The sequence below is a fragment of the Callospermophilus lateralis genome, chromosome 4 (assembly GCF_048772815.1).
Source record: "Callospermophilus lateralis isolate mCalLat2 chromosome 4, mCalLat2.hap1, whole genome shotgun sequence".
NCBI lineage: Eukaryota > Metazoa > Chordata > Mammalia > Rodentia > Sciuridae > Callospermophilus > Callospermophilus lateralis.
The window spans coordinates 78789608-78806388 of NC_135308.1; the positions used below are offsets into that span (position 1 = coordinate 78789608).

The window sequence follows — 16781 nt, forward strand, 5'->3', positions numbered from 1 at the left end:
CTTCTGCAAGTAGCAATTTTCTTTTTCTTTCTTTCTTTCTTTCTTTTTTTTTTGTAGTTGTAGATGGACAGAATGCTTTTATTTGTTTATTTATATGTGTTGCTTCCACCATCTTGTGATGCAGCAAGAGAAGCCCTTGCAGATATTCTGCCATTTGAACTGTTCATCTACCTTAATCATGAATGAAACAACCTTCATTTCTTTAAACTTACATAGTGTAAGGTCTTTTGTTATAGTCACACAAAATGAACTAAGACCCTGGTGTTAACAAGTGAAGTTGGAGGAAAGAAGAAAAATATAATGATGAAAGAACAACTATATTTAAACTGAGTCACTCTTAATAAGTAAGGATTATAGGTGTTTACATATGACGTAATTTAAGAACTGTTAGTCAGCTTTACACTTCACTGTAACCAAAATACATGACAAGAACAATTTAGAAGAGGAAAAGTGTATTTTGGCTCATGGTTTCAGAGGCTTCAGTCTGCTGATTCCATTGTTATGAGCCCTAGGTGAACTGATGGAAGGAAATGGTTAAAGAAAGCTGTTCTGCTGTGGTAGCCAGGAAGCAGAGAAAGAGCACAAGGAGCCAGGAACATAATATATAATCCGCAATATATGTCCTTAGTGACCCACTTTCTCCAGCTATGGCCCACCTGCCTCTAGTTACTACCCAATAATCCATTCAAATTATTAATCCATTAATCAGATTAACAGACTCACTGGGTTACACTTTCTTTGTTAACACAGGAGATTTGGGGGGAAGTCTCATATCCAGACCATCATAAGAACTAAGCAGATAAACTGGCCTGGATTAGCAAAATGACTAAATACAGGCACCTAGCACTCATCTGCCTTTCCAGAAAGAAAAACAAAAGCAAGAGGTGTATAACTGCATATTGAGGTGAGTGGTCATGGGTAGAACACTGGAATTCAACAGGGGAAAAACTGATACCTTGTAAAATTCAACGACCTAGGACAGTAGCTTAGGAAGACAAAATAACTCAGTGCCTGCTGCCCTGGCTTTGTAGCCAGGGTGCTGTGCCGTCCACACAGGTACAAGTGAGAGAGAGTACCAGCAAACTGTCAGTACAGATTCTTGCAATCCTAGCTATTAGAACACTTCTCAATTCTTACAGGCTCACCTCCTACATGGATGAGAAACCTGAATTCTACTCAGTAGCCTAGACTTTGGAAAGGAATTCACTTCATCCCCCAGTGAAGACCCACAGTGCTGAAGCTAGGAGCCATCCTGAGAAACACCTGATGCCTGATTTTGAACTGCTCCCGAGGTTAGAAACCCCAGCGCTTACCCCACAGACACTCCACTGCATTGGTTAAGCAGCAGCCATCTCATGAATCACACATGTGTTAGTAGAGTGACTCTGTCACAAACTCCCTGAGAGCACTATACTGAAGGGTTTTGTTATATGACACAGGAAGGAACAGAGGGCACCTCACTCAAAAATTGGGCAATTGGGGAGCCTTCCCTCTGAGACCAGGGGTACAAGCTCTCATGTGTGATTTCACACAGGTGCCAGGACTAAGGGTAGTTATTTATGTGGTTCTTGTCACCATTCTTTCAACACTATTCATAGATACCAGTTATTAATGAGGCAGGGAAAGAACACTGCTCCCCCACCCAAGGAGACATGCTGGGGTTGTCTGGAGCAATGCTGCTGCAGTTCCAGCTGTTGCCCAGGCCCCAGGAGTACAGAGACTAAGAAGGAGGCAGGGAGACTTTTTGGTCAGCTGTGTCCCTCTTTAGCTAACTCCTCAAACACCTAAGCTGAGAGGAATTATTCTTGGCTCCAGCTTCAACTCACTCCTCCTGCTCAATCCCTTAGGGAACTACAACTGAAAGAATTGAGAGATTGAGTGGAGGGGAACCCAGCTACTTTTCCATTCCCAGTCATGCACACCTATGGGGTTTTGAGGTCCTGATACCAGGCACAGTGACCACAGAAGCAACAGAGAGGAATAGCAATTTCTGCTGCTACCATACCTAGGTGGGTCCCTACCATCCATTGCACCTGCACCTTGTCTGATCACTCACTACTATTGAGACTGACTTTTGAGTGCCACAGAGATAGTGCCATGATTACTTCCCCCACCCTGCCCCACCCATGATACACCACAACCCACAATAGAATCTAATCAGGAGACAAAGCTTCAGGTCTTTCACCAAGACTGGAACAGCAAATACTACAACCCCTCTCAAGTAAAGAGTCATATCAATAAAAAAAAAAAAAAAAGAAAGTGTCAAGGAAACCTCCATCATCTAATAAGGACCACCACTCCCACTGCAACAGTAGCTACACAGAGTGCATATCATACACTCTCTGTATACAGCCCACCTGCCTGGACTGCCAAAATGCAGAATGTTCACACTGGTTCTTTTTTTTTTTGGTTTTTTTGTTTGTTTGTTTGTTTCTTGGGTTTTCTGTTTTGTTTTGGTTTTGGTTTTGATACTGGGGATTTAACCCAGTGGCACTCAACCACCAAGCCACATCCCTAAGCCCTTTTTAATTTTTTTCTTTTTTTGGTTTCTTGTTTTGTTTTATTTGAGATAGGATCTTGCTAAGTTGCTTAGGGTCTTGCTAAGTTGCTGAGGCTGGCTTTGAACTTGTGATCCTACTGCCTCAGCCTCCTGAGCTATTGAGATTATAGGCATGTTCCACTGTGTTCAACAGACTGTCCACACTTTTGAGTTATTTACAGACAGTGGATCTCTCTGACTCTGATACGGTAAGCACTGTGCCCAATTCACTAATTATAACCGAAAAAACTACAGGGAAGTTACACTGTGGTTCCTAACTGGAAATAAACTCAATATTGCATAACAAGCTAATATCCCAAAACACAACTTGAAGAAAAAAAATCACCTAAAAAGAAAGTCATCCCATAAAAGTGGTAAAGATATCCATTCCATCAAGTGCATAAATCTCAACATAGGAACATAAGAAACATAAAGAAACAGAGTAACATAACACATCCTAAAGATCATAACTCTAGAAATGATTCAAAACATACCAACGTGAATGAAATAATTGATATTGTATTTCAGTACTGTTTTTTCTAGTTCTGTAAAGAATGCCATTGGTATTTTGATAGGGATTGCATTGAATATCTTGATCAATTTTGGTAATATAGCCATTTTAACAATATTAATTCTACCTGTGTGTATGGCTATCTTTATTGGAAGTTTTTTACATCTTCTAGTTTCTTCTTCAATTTCTTTCTTCATTATTCAATCATTTTCATTGTACAGTTCATTTACCTCCTTTATTTGATTTATTCCAGCTTTTTTAAAAGGCAATTATTAATGGGATTTTTTTCCTGAAAAATTTCCAGTGTATTAATTCATGGTGCATAGGAAAGCTATTGGTCTTTGTATATTGATTTTGTATCCTGCTACTTTGTTGAATTCTTCTTCTTAATACTAGAAGTCTTTTGGTGGAGCTTTTTAAATCTTCTAGGTCTAAGATCACATCATCTGAAAACAAGATGTGAGAATCTGATGTTTTCTTTCCTATTTGTATCACATTTATTTTGTTCTCTTGTTTAGTTATTCTGGCTAAAATTTTAAGTACTATGTTGAATAGGAGTAGTGAAAGTGGACATTTCTGTCTTGTTCCTGATTTTAGAGGAAATACTTTTCCCCATGAAGTATGATATTGGCTTTGGGCTTGTTTTATATAGCCTTGGTGATGGTAAGTTCCTTCTAATTTCTTGAGTTAGTAGACTAGAGAAAGCAAAAGAAAGAGTGTCAGAACTTTAAGACAGGTATTTTGAACAAAAAGAATAAATATGCTGACAGTGATTTCTTTCTTGAAAGAATTTTTTTAAAATCTTGTGTCTATTATCGCCTCTTGCATTAAAAACATAAAACTTCTATATTCCACCATGTATGTCATATCAACACAAGGTTTTCAAATGGTAATGTATTCATGATTTAACTCCACAAAGAGCTTCAGTACATTGGTTAAGTGTAGGTAATCTGAGCCTAAATCAAATGATTTGGTGCCTTCTAGCATGAGCCTTACAAGGGAATCTTGAGACTGTGAGGAATAGGGTGGATGTTTATGGCAGATAAAGCCTATTTGTCATGCTTGTCCATCTAGCTTGGGTTCTATGTTCCTTTTAACAGCACGGGAATAGCTCCTAGGTTTAGAAGCTATCTGAGAGAAAAGGTAAAAGTTGGGGAAAGGATGGGGTGGGGAGAGAAACTAGGCTTATGATCTTTTATTCTTTTATTTTTAAACATTGTGAATACTACCTCCATTAATTTAATGGACAATATAGTTTTCTTAAACATGGTCAACCTCCTACAACCTCTTCCCCACTGCTTAGCCAAACAATGAGGGAGGGACAATAAGTTATTAGAAAAAGAAAAAAAAACCTGATGATTTCCCAAGAGGCATATTATCAACATATTTTTAGCATTAGCTTATAAGGACTTGGTTTTGTTTCATTGGTCATGTGTTTCAAGAGTTGACAAAGTTTCACATAATAGAAGGAAATATATTAAAATTTAAATTTTAACCTAAAGTAATTGATGTTTAATACCAATTTTAACTATAAATAACTAAAAAGGGAAAAACTTTCCTCCATCCTTTAGTTTTCACTTCAAATATATATATCTGTCTTCTGCTCCTTGTGTTTTGGAGAAAACATTGCGTTGTGAGGTTTCCGTCTTTTTGAAAGGGGACAAATATCAAATCTTCCTTAATATAACCTATTTCCATACAAGTGTGTGTGGAAGGAAAATCAACTTTCCAGAAATTCTCTGGTGTGCTTGGTGGAAATAGCGAAATTGGTGTGTTGAGCATGAAGCTAACTTCTTTTTTCTTTCTTTTCCTGGCATATCTGCATAATACTACTAACAAAAATATTTCATATTCTTTACATGTGTGCTCAAACAACTTTCTTCTCTCTTCTTTCTTCTGAACTACCTCAATATGAGGAAGTTTTTGGAAGTTAGTCTCTCTGATCATCTTTGAAGTGACTCCAGAAATATTTTCTGCTTGACTTTATATTGTTGATCAACTTGTGTGTTTGGTTTCTTTGTGGCAGCAAACCATTCCTCCTCTTCATCTGCCATCTGGGGGAAATTGTCTGCCAAACAAGATTCATATTCTTTTTTTTTTTTTCATCTTTCATACATTTGATTCATGTGAGTTATGCTTTTCCATTTTTACCCCAAATACAAATTGCACAATCACATCAGTTACACATTCACAATGTTTACATAATGCCATATTAGTGACTGTTGTTTTCTGCTGTCTTTCCTATCCCCTACTATCCCCCCTCCTCTCCCCTCCCATCTTCCCTCTCTACCCCATCTGTTGTTGTTCCGTTCTCTCCCTCCCCCTCCTTTCCCCTCACAACCTCATATATGTGATTTCATATAACGATGTGGGTTTCCTTTAGTTTCCATGCAATTTCCCTTCCCTCTCCCTTTCCCTCCCTTCATTCGTCTCAGTTTAATGTTAATCTTTTCCTCATGCTCTTTCCCCCTGTTCAGTTCTTAGTTGCTCTCCTTAAATCAAAGAAGACATTTGGCATTTGTTTTTTAAGGATAGGCTAGATTCACTTAGCATAATCTGCTCTAATGCCATCCATTTCCCTGCAAATTCCATGATTTTGTCATTTTTTAGTGCTGCATAATACTCCATTGCATATAGATGCCACATTTTTTTAATCCATTCATCTATTGAAGGGCATCTGGGTTGGTTCCACAGTCTAGCTATTGTGAATTGTGCTGCTATGATCATTGATGTGGCAGTATCCCTATAGTATGCTCTTTTAAGGTCCTCAGGGAATAGTCCGAGGAGGGTGATAGCTGGGTCAAATGGTGGTTCCATTCCCAGCTTTCCCAGGAATCTCCATACTGCTTTCCATACTGGCCGCACCAATTTGCAGTCCCACCAGCAATGTACAAGTGTACCTTTTCCCCCACAACCTCGCCAGCACTTGTTGTTGTTTGACTTCCTAATGGCTGCCAATCTTACTGGAGTGAGATGGTATCTTAGGGTGGTTTTGATTTGCATTTCTCTGACTGCTAGAGATGGTGAGCATTTTTTCATGTACTTATTGATTGATTGTATGTCCTCTTCTGAGAAGTGTCTGTTCAGGTCCTTGGCCCATTTGTTGATTGGGTTATTTGTTATCTTATTGTTTAATTTTTTGAGTTCTTTGTATATTCTGGAAATTAGGGCTCTATCTGAAGTGTGAGGAGTAAAGATTTGTTCCCAGGATGTAGGCTCCCTATTTACTTCTCTTATTGTTTCTCTTGCTGAGAAAAAACTTTTTAGTTTAAGTAAGTCCCATTTGTTTATTCTTGTTATTAACTCTTGGGCTCTGGGCGTCCTATTAAGGAATTTGGAGCCTGACCCCACAATATGTAGATCGGAGCCAACTTTTTCTTCTGTCAGGTGCAGGGTCTCTGATTTGATATCAAGCTCCTTGATCCATTTTGAGTTAACTTTTGTGCATGGCGAGAGAAAGGGATTCAGTTTCATTTTGTTGCATATGGATTTCCAATTTTCCCAGCACCATTTGTTGAAGATGCTATCCTTCCTCCATTGCATGTTTTTAGCCCCTTTATCAAATATAAGAAAGTTGTAATTTTGTGGATTGGTTTCTGTGTCCTCTATTCTGTACCATTGATCCACCTGCCTGTTTTGGTACCAGTACCACGCTGTTTTTGTTACTATTGCTCTGTAGTACAGTTTGAACTCTGGTATCGCTATACCTCCAGATTCACACTTCCTGCTTAGAATTGTTTTTGCTATTCTGGGTCTTTTGTTATTCCATATGAATTTCATGATTGCTTTATCTATTTCTACAAGAAATGCCGTTGGGATTTTGATTGGTATCGCATTAAACCTGTAGAGAACTTTGGGTAATATCACCATTTTGATAATGTTAGTTCTGCCTATCCATGAACAGGGTTTATTTTTCCATCTTCTAAGATCTTCTTCTATCTCTCTCTTTAGGGTTCTATAGTTTTCATTGTATAAATCTTTCACCTCTTTTGTTAGGTTGATTCCCAAGTATTTTATTTTTTTTGAGGATATTGTGAATGGAATGGTTTTCCTCATTTCCATTTCAGAAGTTTTGTTGCTGATATACAGGAATGCCTTTGATTTATGCATGTTGATTTTATATCCTGCCACTTTGCTGAATTCATTTATTAACTCTAGCAGTCTCTTTGTAGACCCTTTTGGGTCTTATAGGTATAGAATCATGTCATCCACAAATAGTGATAATTTAATTTCTTCTTTTCCTATTTTTATGCCTTTAATTTCTTTCGTCTGTCTAATTGCTCTGGCTAGTATTTCAAGAACTAAGTTGAATAGAAGTGGTGAGAGAGGGCATCCCTGTCTAGTTCCAGATTTTAGAGGGAATGCCTTCAGTTTTTCTCCATTTAGAATGATGTTAGCCTGAGGCTCAGCATATATACCTTTTACAATGTTGAGGTAAGTTCCTGTTATCCCTAGTTTTTCCAGTGTTTTGAACATAAAGGGATGCTGTACTTTGTCAAATGCTTTTTCTGCATCTATTGAGATGATCATATGGTTCTTATCCTTAAGTCTATTGATGTGGTGAATAACATTTATTGATTTCCGTATATTGAACCAGCCTTGCATCCCAGGGATGAATCCTACTTGATCATGGTGCACAATTTTTTTGATGTGCTTTTGCATTCGATTCGCCAGGATTTTATTGAGAATTTTTGCATCTAAGTTCATTAGAGATATTGGTCTATAGTTTTCTTTCTTTGAAGTGTCTTTGTCTGGTTTTGGGATCAGGGTTATGTTGGCCTCATAGAATGAATTTGGAAGAGCTCCTTCTTTTTCTATTTCTTGAAATAGCTTGAAAAGTATTGGTATTAATTCTTCTTTGAAGGTTTTGTAGAACTCTGCTGTATACCCATCCGGTCCTGGGCTTTTCTTAGTTGGTAGTCTTTTGATGGCCTCTTCAATTTCTTCTTTTGTTATTGGTCTGTTTAAATTGTGTGTGTCAAAACAAGAATCAACAAATGGGACTTACTTAAACTAAAAAGTTTTTTCTCAGCAAGAGAAACAATAAGAGAGGTAAATAGGGAGCCTACATCATGGGAACAAATTTTTACTCCTCACACTTCAGATAGAGCCCTAATATCCAGAGTATACAAAGAACTCAAAAAATTAAACAATAAGAAAACAAATAACCCAATCAACAAATGGGCCAAAGACCTGAACAGACACTTCTCAGAGGAGGACATACAATCAATCAACAAGTACATGAAAAAATGCTCACCATCTCTAGCAGTCAGAGAAATGCAAATCAAAACCACCCTAAGATACCATCTCACTCCAGTAAGATTGGCAGCCATTATGAAGTCGAACAATAACAAGTGCTGGCGAGGATGTGGGGAAAAGGGTACTCTTATACATTGCTGGTGGGACTGCAAAATGGTGAGGCCAATATGGAAAGCAGTATGGAGATTCCTGGGAAAGCTGGGAATGGAACCACCATTTGACCCAGCTATTGCCCTTCTCGGACTATTCCCTGAAGACCTCAAAAGAGCGTACTACAGGGATACTGCCACATCGATGTTCATAGCAGCACAATTCACAATAGCTAGACTGTGGAACCAACCCTGATGCCCCTCAATAGATGAATGGATAAAAAAAATGTGGCATTTATACACAATGGAGTACTACGCAGCACTAAGAAATGACAAAATCATGGAATTTGCAGGGAAATGGATGGCATTAGAGCAGATTATGCTAAGTGAAGCTAGCCAATCCCTAAAAAACAAATGCCAAATGTCTTCTTTGATATAATGAGAGCAACCAAGAACAGAGCAGGGAGGAAGAGCAGGAGGAAAAGATTAACATTAAGCAGAGTCATGAAGTGGGAGGGAAAGGGAGAGAAAAGGGAAATTGCTTGGAAATGAAAGGAGACCCTCATTGTTATGCAAAATTACATATAAGAGTTTGTGAAGGGAATGGGAAAAAAATAAGAAGAGAAATGAATTACAGTAGATGGGGTAGAGAGAGAAGATGGGAGGGGAGGGGAGGGGGGATAGTAGAGGATAGGAAAGGTAGCAGAATACAACAGTTACTATTATGGTATTATGTAAAAATGTGGATGTGTAACCGATGTGATTCTGAAATCTTTGTAATGTTTTGAATAAAAAAAAAAAAGAAAAGAAAATACAAATGTAAAAAAAAAAAAAGAAAAAAAAAGAAATAAAGATATTGTGTACATCTACAACTAAAAAATATTTTTTAAAGCTTATAAACATTTTTTGATTGGGTTGTTTAAAAAAAAAAAAAAAAAAAAAAACAAAGATGCCTGGCGAGACATGGATTGGTGTGTCCATTTAAACCCGGTACAGCCCAGTCTGTGTTTCCATTCCTCTTCTGTCATCAGCCTCTCACTCACCTATCTCCAACTCAGTCATTGTTGCAGGGACAGAAAGTAAACATCAGGCCCTAATTAGAAGAGACTGTCCGTGGAGGAGGCCAGGGGATGCCACCGGAGACTGAGAAAAGAGATCAGAAAGCCAAAAAGCATTGCAAAGATTTAATTCAAGCTCCATAGACTAAAAAGATGCTTGAGGTTACAGACCCCAGGAGACAGCCTGAAATGAAGGAGAGGATGTAACATTTAATTTTGACTTTCTAACTTAATGTTTGATAGCAAAACATATTCAAAACTCTTCCATCCAGAGCCAGGTTGAGAGAAGCCAATAATAGAAGGGACGGAGGACAGGCTAATGGTGACAGATGAAAAGGGAGATTCCTGAGCTTGCCCTGAGAGCACATCACAAATTCCCGACATGCCCAGTCATCTGCTCAGGAGGCTGTGTGCCCGAAAGAGGGTCATGCCAGCTTCAGCACTATCAGGCACCAACCAGACACAGGGTAAGGAGCAACAGTGTCTGCAGAAAGGGCCTGGTTCCACCCGGGGGCACCAAGCCAGTGCCACAAGCTTCTTTCTACAGGACGCACCTGCTCATGCTTTGGGGTGTTGTACAAGCCCCACATGTCTGTCCCCATGGGAAGGGACAAAATCCTTGAAAACTAAAATCCCTGACACTCTGGGGAACACCAACAGGGACTCCAAAGAAGGAAGTTCCAGTTTGTGACTCCCTACCTCCCTCCCCTTTCATCTCTTTTCTGAGGAAGATCCTAATCCCAGGATTCACTGTCACTAACCTGCACGTGGAATTTGCTCACAGGGCTCTAAGGAGCATTTCTGGAAACTCGCTCGTGCTTGTGGGGGAGGATGCTGTCCATCACACCCAAGAGTTCCCTTAGACGACTCCTGGGTGAAGGGAGCTCCACCTCAGGGGCTTGTGGGGCTTTTTCTTTGAGTTGGCACTTCTTGCAAGTCCCTGTGGTGTGCATTTTTTTAATATTGTGGTAGGAGCACTTAAGGTGAGAACTGCCCTCTTAAACTTTAAGTGTACAATGCAGTATTGTTAACTATAGGCACAATTCAGAGCTTACCTATCTTGCACCTGTTGAACCTGATATTCACAGGATAGCAATGCCCTCTCGCTCCTTCTTGCTCTCCTGGCATCCACCTGCTTCTATGAATCTGAAGATTTGTGTGTGTGTGTGGTGCTGGGGATTGAACCTAAGACCTTGTGCATCGAGGCAAGCACCCTACTAACTAAGCTTTATCGCCAGCCATGAGTCTGAAGATTTTAAATACCTCATATAAGTGAGATCATGGAACATTTGAGCTTCTGAGGATTGGCCTATTTCACTTTGCCCATTGTCCTCAAAGTTCATCCATATTTTTGCAAATGGAAGGATTTTCTCCTTTTCTTGAGACTGAATAGCCTTTCATTGTATGAATACAACACATTTTCCTTATCCATTTATCTGTTGATAGACATTGAGATTGTTTGCATATCTTGGCTATTGGGAATAATGCTGAGGGCAAATATCTCCTTGAGATCCTGATTACAATTCTTTGGGATATACACCCAGAAGCAAGGTTGCTGAATCACATAATACTTCTATTTTAATTCTTTTTTCTAGGAGCCATACATGTTTCCCATGGCAGCTGCACTGTTTAACTTCCTCACCAACAATGTACAAGGGCTTCAATTACTCCACATCCTCATCACCTCTTGTTATCTTGTTGTTGTAATAATACTGGTCCTAACAGGTGAGGGAGGGTGCCTCACCATGGTGTGGTGTTCAACCTGATGTACTGACATTGACTTTGACTTCATCTTATTTTCTCACCCTTACTTATCTTCCCTGATGTCCTCACCTATTTATTATTTATAAAAGTTTGTTTGTTTGTTTTTTAGTTTGAGGAATAAAAGCAACAACAAATGTCAAAAATAAATAAATAAATAAATAAATAAATAAATAAATAAATAAATTGTGTGTGTCTTCCTGACTCAATCTGGGCAGATCATATGACTTAAGAAATTTATCGATATCTTCACTATCTTCTATTTTATTGGAATATAGGGTTTCAAAATACTTTTTAATTATCTTCTGTATTTTTGTAGTGTCTGTTGTGATATTGCCTTTTTCATCCTGTATGTTAGTAATTTGCGTTCTCTCTCTTCTTCTCTTCATTAGCATGGCTAAGGGTCTGTCGATCTTATTTATTTTTTCAAAGAACCAACTTTTAGTTTTATCAATTTTTTCAATGTTTTTTTTTGTTTCAATTTCGTTGATTTCCACTCTGATTTTAATTATTTCTTGTCTTCTGCTATATTTGCTGTTGTTTTGTTCTTCCTTTTCTAAGGTTTTAAGATGTAGTGTGAGTTCATTTATTTGTTGGTTTTTTCTTTTTTTGAGGAATGAACTCCAGGCAATGAATTTCCCTCTTAAAACTGCTTTCATTGTGTCCCATAGATTCCGGTATGTTGTGTCTGTATTGTCGTTTATCTCTAGGAATTTTTGATTTCCTCCTTTATATCTTCTGTAACCCATTGATTATTCAGTAACATATTGTTCATTTTCCAGGTGATGCAGGATTTTTCCTTCCTTCTTTTATCATTGATTTCCAGTTTCATTCCATTATGGTCAGATATGGTGCATGGTATTATCTCCACACCTTTATATTTACTGAGAGTCGCCCTATGGCATAATATATGGTCTATCTTTGAGTAGGATCCATGTGCTGCTGAGAAGAATGTGTATCCACATGATGACGGTTGATATATTCTATATATGTCGGTTAAGTCTAGGTTATTGATTGTGTTATTGAGTTTTATATTTTCTTTGTTCAGCTTTTGTCTAGAGAATCTATCCAATGGCGAGAGTGGTGTGTTGAAGTCCCCCGTAATTATTGTGTTGTGGTCTATTTGACTCTTGAACTTGAGGAGAGTTTGTTTTATGAACGTTGCAGCACCATTGTTTGGTGCATACAAATTGATAATTGTTATGTCTTGATGGTGGATGGTTCCTTTTAACAGTATATAGTGTCCTTCTTTATCCCTTTTGATTACCTTAGGTTTGAAGTTGACTTTATTCGATATGAGAATGGCCACTCCTGCTTGCTTCCGAGGGCCATGTGAGTGGTATGATTTTTCCCACCCTTTCACCTTCAGTCTGTGTATGTCTTTTCCTATCATGTGAGTCTCCTGAAGGCAGCATATTGTTGGATTTGTTTTTTTAATCCAGGTTACTAGCCAATGTCTCTTGATTGGTGAATTTAAGCCATTAACATTTAAGGTTACAATTGTAATATGGTTTGTACTTCCAGTCATGTTTATTTATTTATTTATTTTAGATTGGTTAGTTTTACCTCTTTGGTTATTTTTTTTCCCCTTTACTGAGATACCTCCCACTGTTAGTTTTGGGCTCTATTTTTCAGTTCCTCTTGTAATATTTTGCTCAACATACTTTGCAGTGCTGGTTTTCTGGCTGCGAATTCTTTTAGCTTTTGTTTATCGTGAAATATTTTAATTTCATTGTCAAATCTGAAGCTTAGTTTTGCTGGATACAGTATTCTTGGTTGGAATCCATTATTTTTCAGTGTTTGAATTACGTTGTTCCAGGATCTTCTCGCTTTCAAAGTCTGTGATGAAAAATCAGTCGTTAACCTAATTGGATTACCTCTAAATGTAATCTGCCTCCTTTCTCTCGTAGCTTTTAGTATTCTCTCCTTGTCCTGTATGTTAGCTATCTTCATAATTTTGTGTCTTGGAGTTGGTCTATTATGGTTTTGGATGTTTGGGGTCCTGTAAGCTTCCAGGATTTGGCAATCCATTCCATCTTTCATCTCTGGGAAGTTTTCTAGTATTATCTCACATAGTAAGCTATCCATTCCTTTGGACTGATTCTCTGTGCCTTCTTCTATCCCAATGACTCTCAGATTTGGTCTTTTGATGAGGTCCCATATCTCTTGGATAGATTGCTCGTGAGATTTCAGCATCTTTTCTGTGTTGACTATATTCTTTTCAATTTGATAAACTTTGTCTTCATTATCTGATGTTCTGACTTCTACTTGATCTAGTCTGTTTGTAATATTCTCATTAACGCTTTTAATCTGATTTACAGTTTCTTGCATTTCTATGATTGCAGTTGATTTTTTTTAACACCTCTATCTCCTGATAAAGCTCATTCTTTGCAGATTGAATTTGTGTGGTTAGTTCCTCTTCAAAATATACTTTCAATGCTTGGATTTGCTGTCTCATGTCTTCTCTAATATTCCGTTCCATCTGAATTAGGTATGCCTTGATTTCTTTCCCTGTCCATGTTTCTGATTCTTCTAGGTCCTCCTGTATATTTAGATTGTCCTCTATTTTTTGTAACCCTTTTTTCCCTTGTTTTTTCATATTGTTCACGTTGCTTTCCAGCTCTGTTTGATTGCTTAGTAACTGCTTTCTCCTATACATTTGTTTTGGCTTTGTATATCTCTGTTCTCTCTTTTGTGGTGGGAGATTATGCCTAGAAATGTTGGGCTTTGTTGTACTTTAATGTTGATTCATTCAATTCATATAAGGCTTCTAGGTTCTGTATGCATATAATGTTTTGCTGTTTGTTCTTAGGACTATATGTTTAGGTTGGGTGCTCTGGTGGCACGATGGTTAGTATGTCTTGGCTACTTTAGAAGATTGCTCCACTGAAGGTGGATACTACCAGGCAATTGGATCAGGGTGTTAGTAGTAGCTAGGTATTTACGAGTCTTTCAGACAGCCTCAAGACATTCACCTATTTGCATTTAGACAATTACACGCAATGGAAGATGTAATGCTTGGGATGAGAGTTGGGGGTTATGGGAATGAGGGTGCTGTTAAAAAAAGAAAAAAGGATAGAGGGAGAGATAGATTAGAGGGGAATGAAAAGAACAATAAAACTTGAAATGGGATAGAAAGAGAGAAGGAAAAGGGGAGAAAGGAACAGGGAGAGAAGAAGGAGAGAATAAAATATCGACAACAGCAACAACAACAACAACAAAATTAAAGTCTTAGAGATCCACCTTCCTCTCTTCCAGTAGGCGGTGCTGGTCTGCTCTCTACCTGCCGAGAGCTATCTCTGTAGGGCGTCTCCTGGGGTCTCTCAGACTTGTCAGTCCAGAGCCATTTCACTTCTCCAGCTCTTAACCCCCTTCCTCCTGTCAATCTACCAGCCAGGTCCTGTTCCCCAGAAGTGACTCCCCCAAGGTCTAGTTACACTTGCAGCCCCACCCCGTGTCCCTCTTAAGCCCCAGTGCTGTGGTAAACTGGTGGCTAAGACCTTGGGGTTCGCCGCCTGTGATATGTGGGGCTGGGGGTCTGGGATCCCCTCTGCTTCCCTACGGACATGACCCCTGAGAAGTCAATAAAGTTTCCTGGCTGCTTGTATCAGTATGGGGAGTCACGCACCTGCTAAAGTGTATTCTGCTGGGAAGGAATTCCGCCGGCCGAATTCCGATGACGTCACCTCTCTGCTATGGCGGGCCCCTGGCTCCTTGCTGGAGTGTCCGAGGGGAGGGGTGGGACTGGTCCGGCCCGGTTCGCCTCAGCTCCTGGCTTGTGGAGGTTTGGCTAAAGACTTCTTCCTGCCAAGCTGTGTCTTGGCGTCTAGCAGGACCCAGTCACTTTGGCTGCGGGCGGGTGGACGGATCTGCAGCTGTGCCCGCGGTGCGCGGATTGTGGCTGTTGGATTTGGAATTCCGCGTCTCTGGCAGGGTCCCGCTCGTCCAGGTCACACAGAGGCTTCAAAAAAATCCTAGTAGCTCCCGGGCGGTCTCTCTTCAGTGAAATTTTGCTAGGAGAATCTCCGTTGGTAGAATCCAAGAGTTATCCTTGCGACTTTATGATCCCATCACTGGGAGTGCATTAAAAGCACAGCCTCTCTGCCCGCCGCCATGTTGGATCCTTGATTCATATTCTTCATGTGTTGTGTGATCAAACATATCTTCCAAACTATAGTTCATTTTTTTTTCTCCATTTGGATTTTTCTCTCCTTTTTGCTGTTCTTCATCTTTAGAAGCACAGTTTCACTGAACAGTATACAATTCATGTGTGCTGTCTCTCCTCCTGATCTTGACTGACTGCCATCCTTTGTATCAATTACAGTAACATCCATTTTATACTAAGAAAGGTCTGCTCCTGGATCACTGGATATTTTCAAAGAATGCATCTTGGTTGTTTTGCAGAGACTTTGTTTCAGCAATTCTATAGGGATTTAACTGAATGACTGATGCAAGTTCATATGATTTTTGGACTGACTGGGTTTTAATTTTTATTGGCTCATGAGACCCAATGCCCTTTATGTCATCAAAAAAAGATTCTTTCTCCAAACTTTCACGTGGACATAGAGGAATTTTGAAGACAGGATTTTCTTCTTTCATAGTTGGGAGCCACGGCCAGGTTGGGATGGTGCCTGGCATTTTGCCAAAGGGAGTGATTGAGAGGTGACACTGGCGAGCCATTGAGATGATGATAATTGAGTTAAGCTATGTATAATTATTAAGATAATGACTGATTGCTGTAACTGGATTATGTTGGATTGAAACAAGCTGTGTATTCAGTTGTGTGTGTAGACCTCTGCTATCCCGCAATGGGGCGGCTCCTGCTGCCTCAGGTGCCCGCTACTTTTGAGTTCCCATTGAGTTCTCACGGAGTTCCTGTTGAGTGCCCGTTGGTTCTCCCGGGTTTTCCAGGGAGTTCGAGAGTGTTCTGGTGGGGTTCTGGCAATAAAGTAGTTCTTGTTTGAACATACAAGTGCCTCATGGCAGCTCGGTTATTTTGTGCCCAGTCAGACTGCGGCATTTCATCTGTAATGGTGTTTTGTTGTCTGGTGAGTATTTATTAAAGGACTGGAGGATGCAGACCTGTAATCAGGGGCTGCTGAGGAATCTTTGAGTAATATGCCCTCCTGTCCAAGGGCTTATGACGTGAGGAAGAGCCTTCTGGAATAGGCTTAAAAGCCTCATAGAGAGTCATTTGCTTTTTTAATTACTTACAGTTGAAAGCAATACACCCACTGTTGTCAGCAAAACCATACACAAGACTACTAGGATGCCAGATGTCACATGCCATGCTGTGGGTCTAAACTTCACCCAGGATCTAAAAATAAAAAAAAAAAATAGGAAAGAAATAAATGTGTTTTCTCACTTTCCAGAAATCAGCAAACATAAAAACTGAGGACCATTACATCTCACAATTAAAGGGCAGCTTTCCATTTTCTAATTCTTCAATGAGATCATCACAAAATTAATAATTTTCAACTGCCTTAAGACCCCCAGTATCTTGCTCTCCAAATTTTTCCCCCTACTATTGCCTCCTTCCAAAATTGTCCAGCTTGAAATCTATG

At 39.3% G+C, this 16781-nt stretch overlaps 1 pseudogene; it reads right to left on the reverse strand.

Annotated features, from left to right (window-relative positions):
* Positions 1–4629: 4629 nt before the first annotated feature.
* LOC143398367 (DNA endonuclease RBBP8 pseudogene) lies at positions 4630–16411 on the reverse strand (annotated as a pseudogene).
* Positions 16412–16781: the final 370 nt, after the last annotated feature.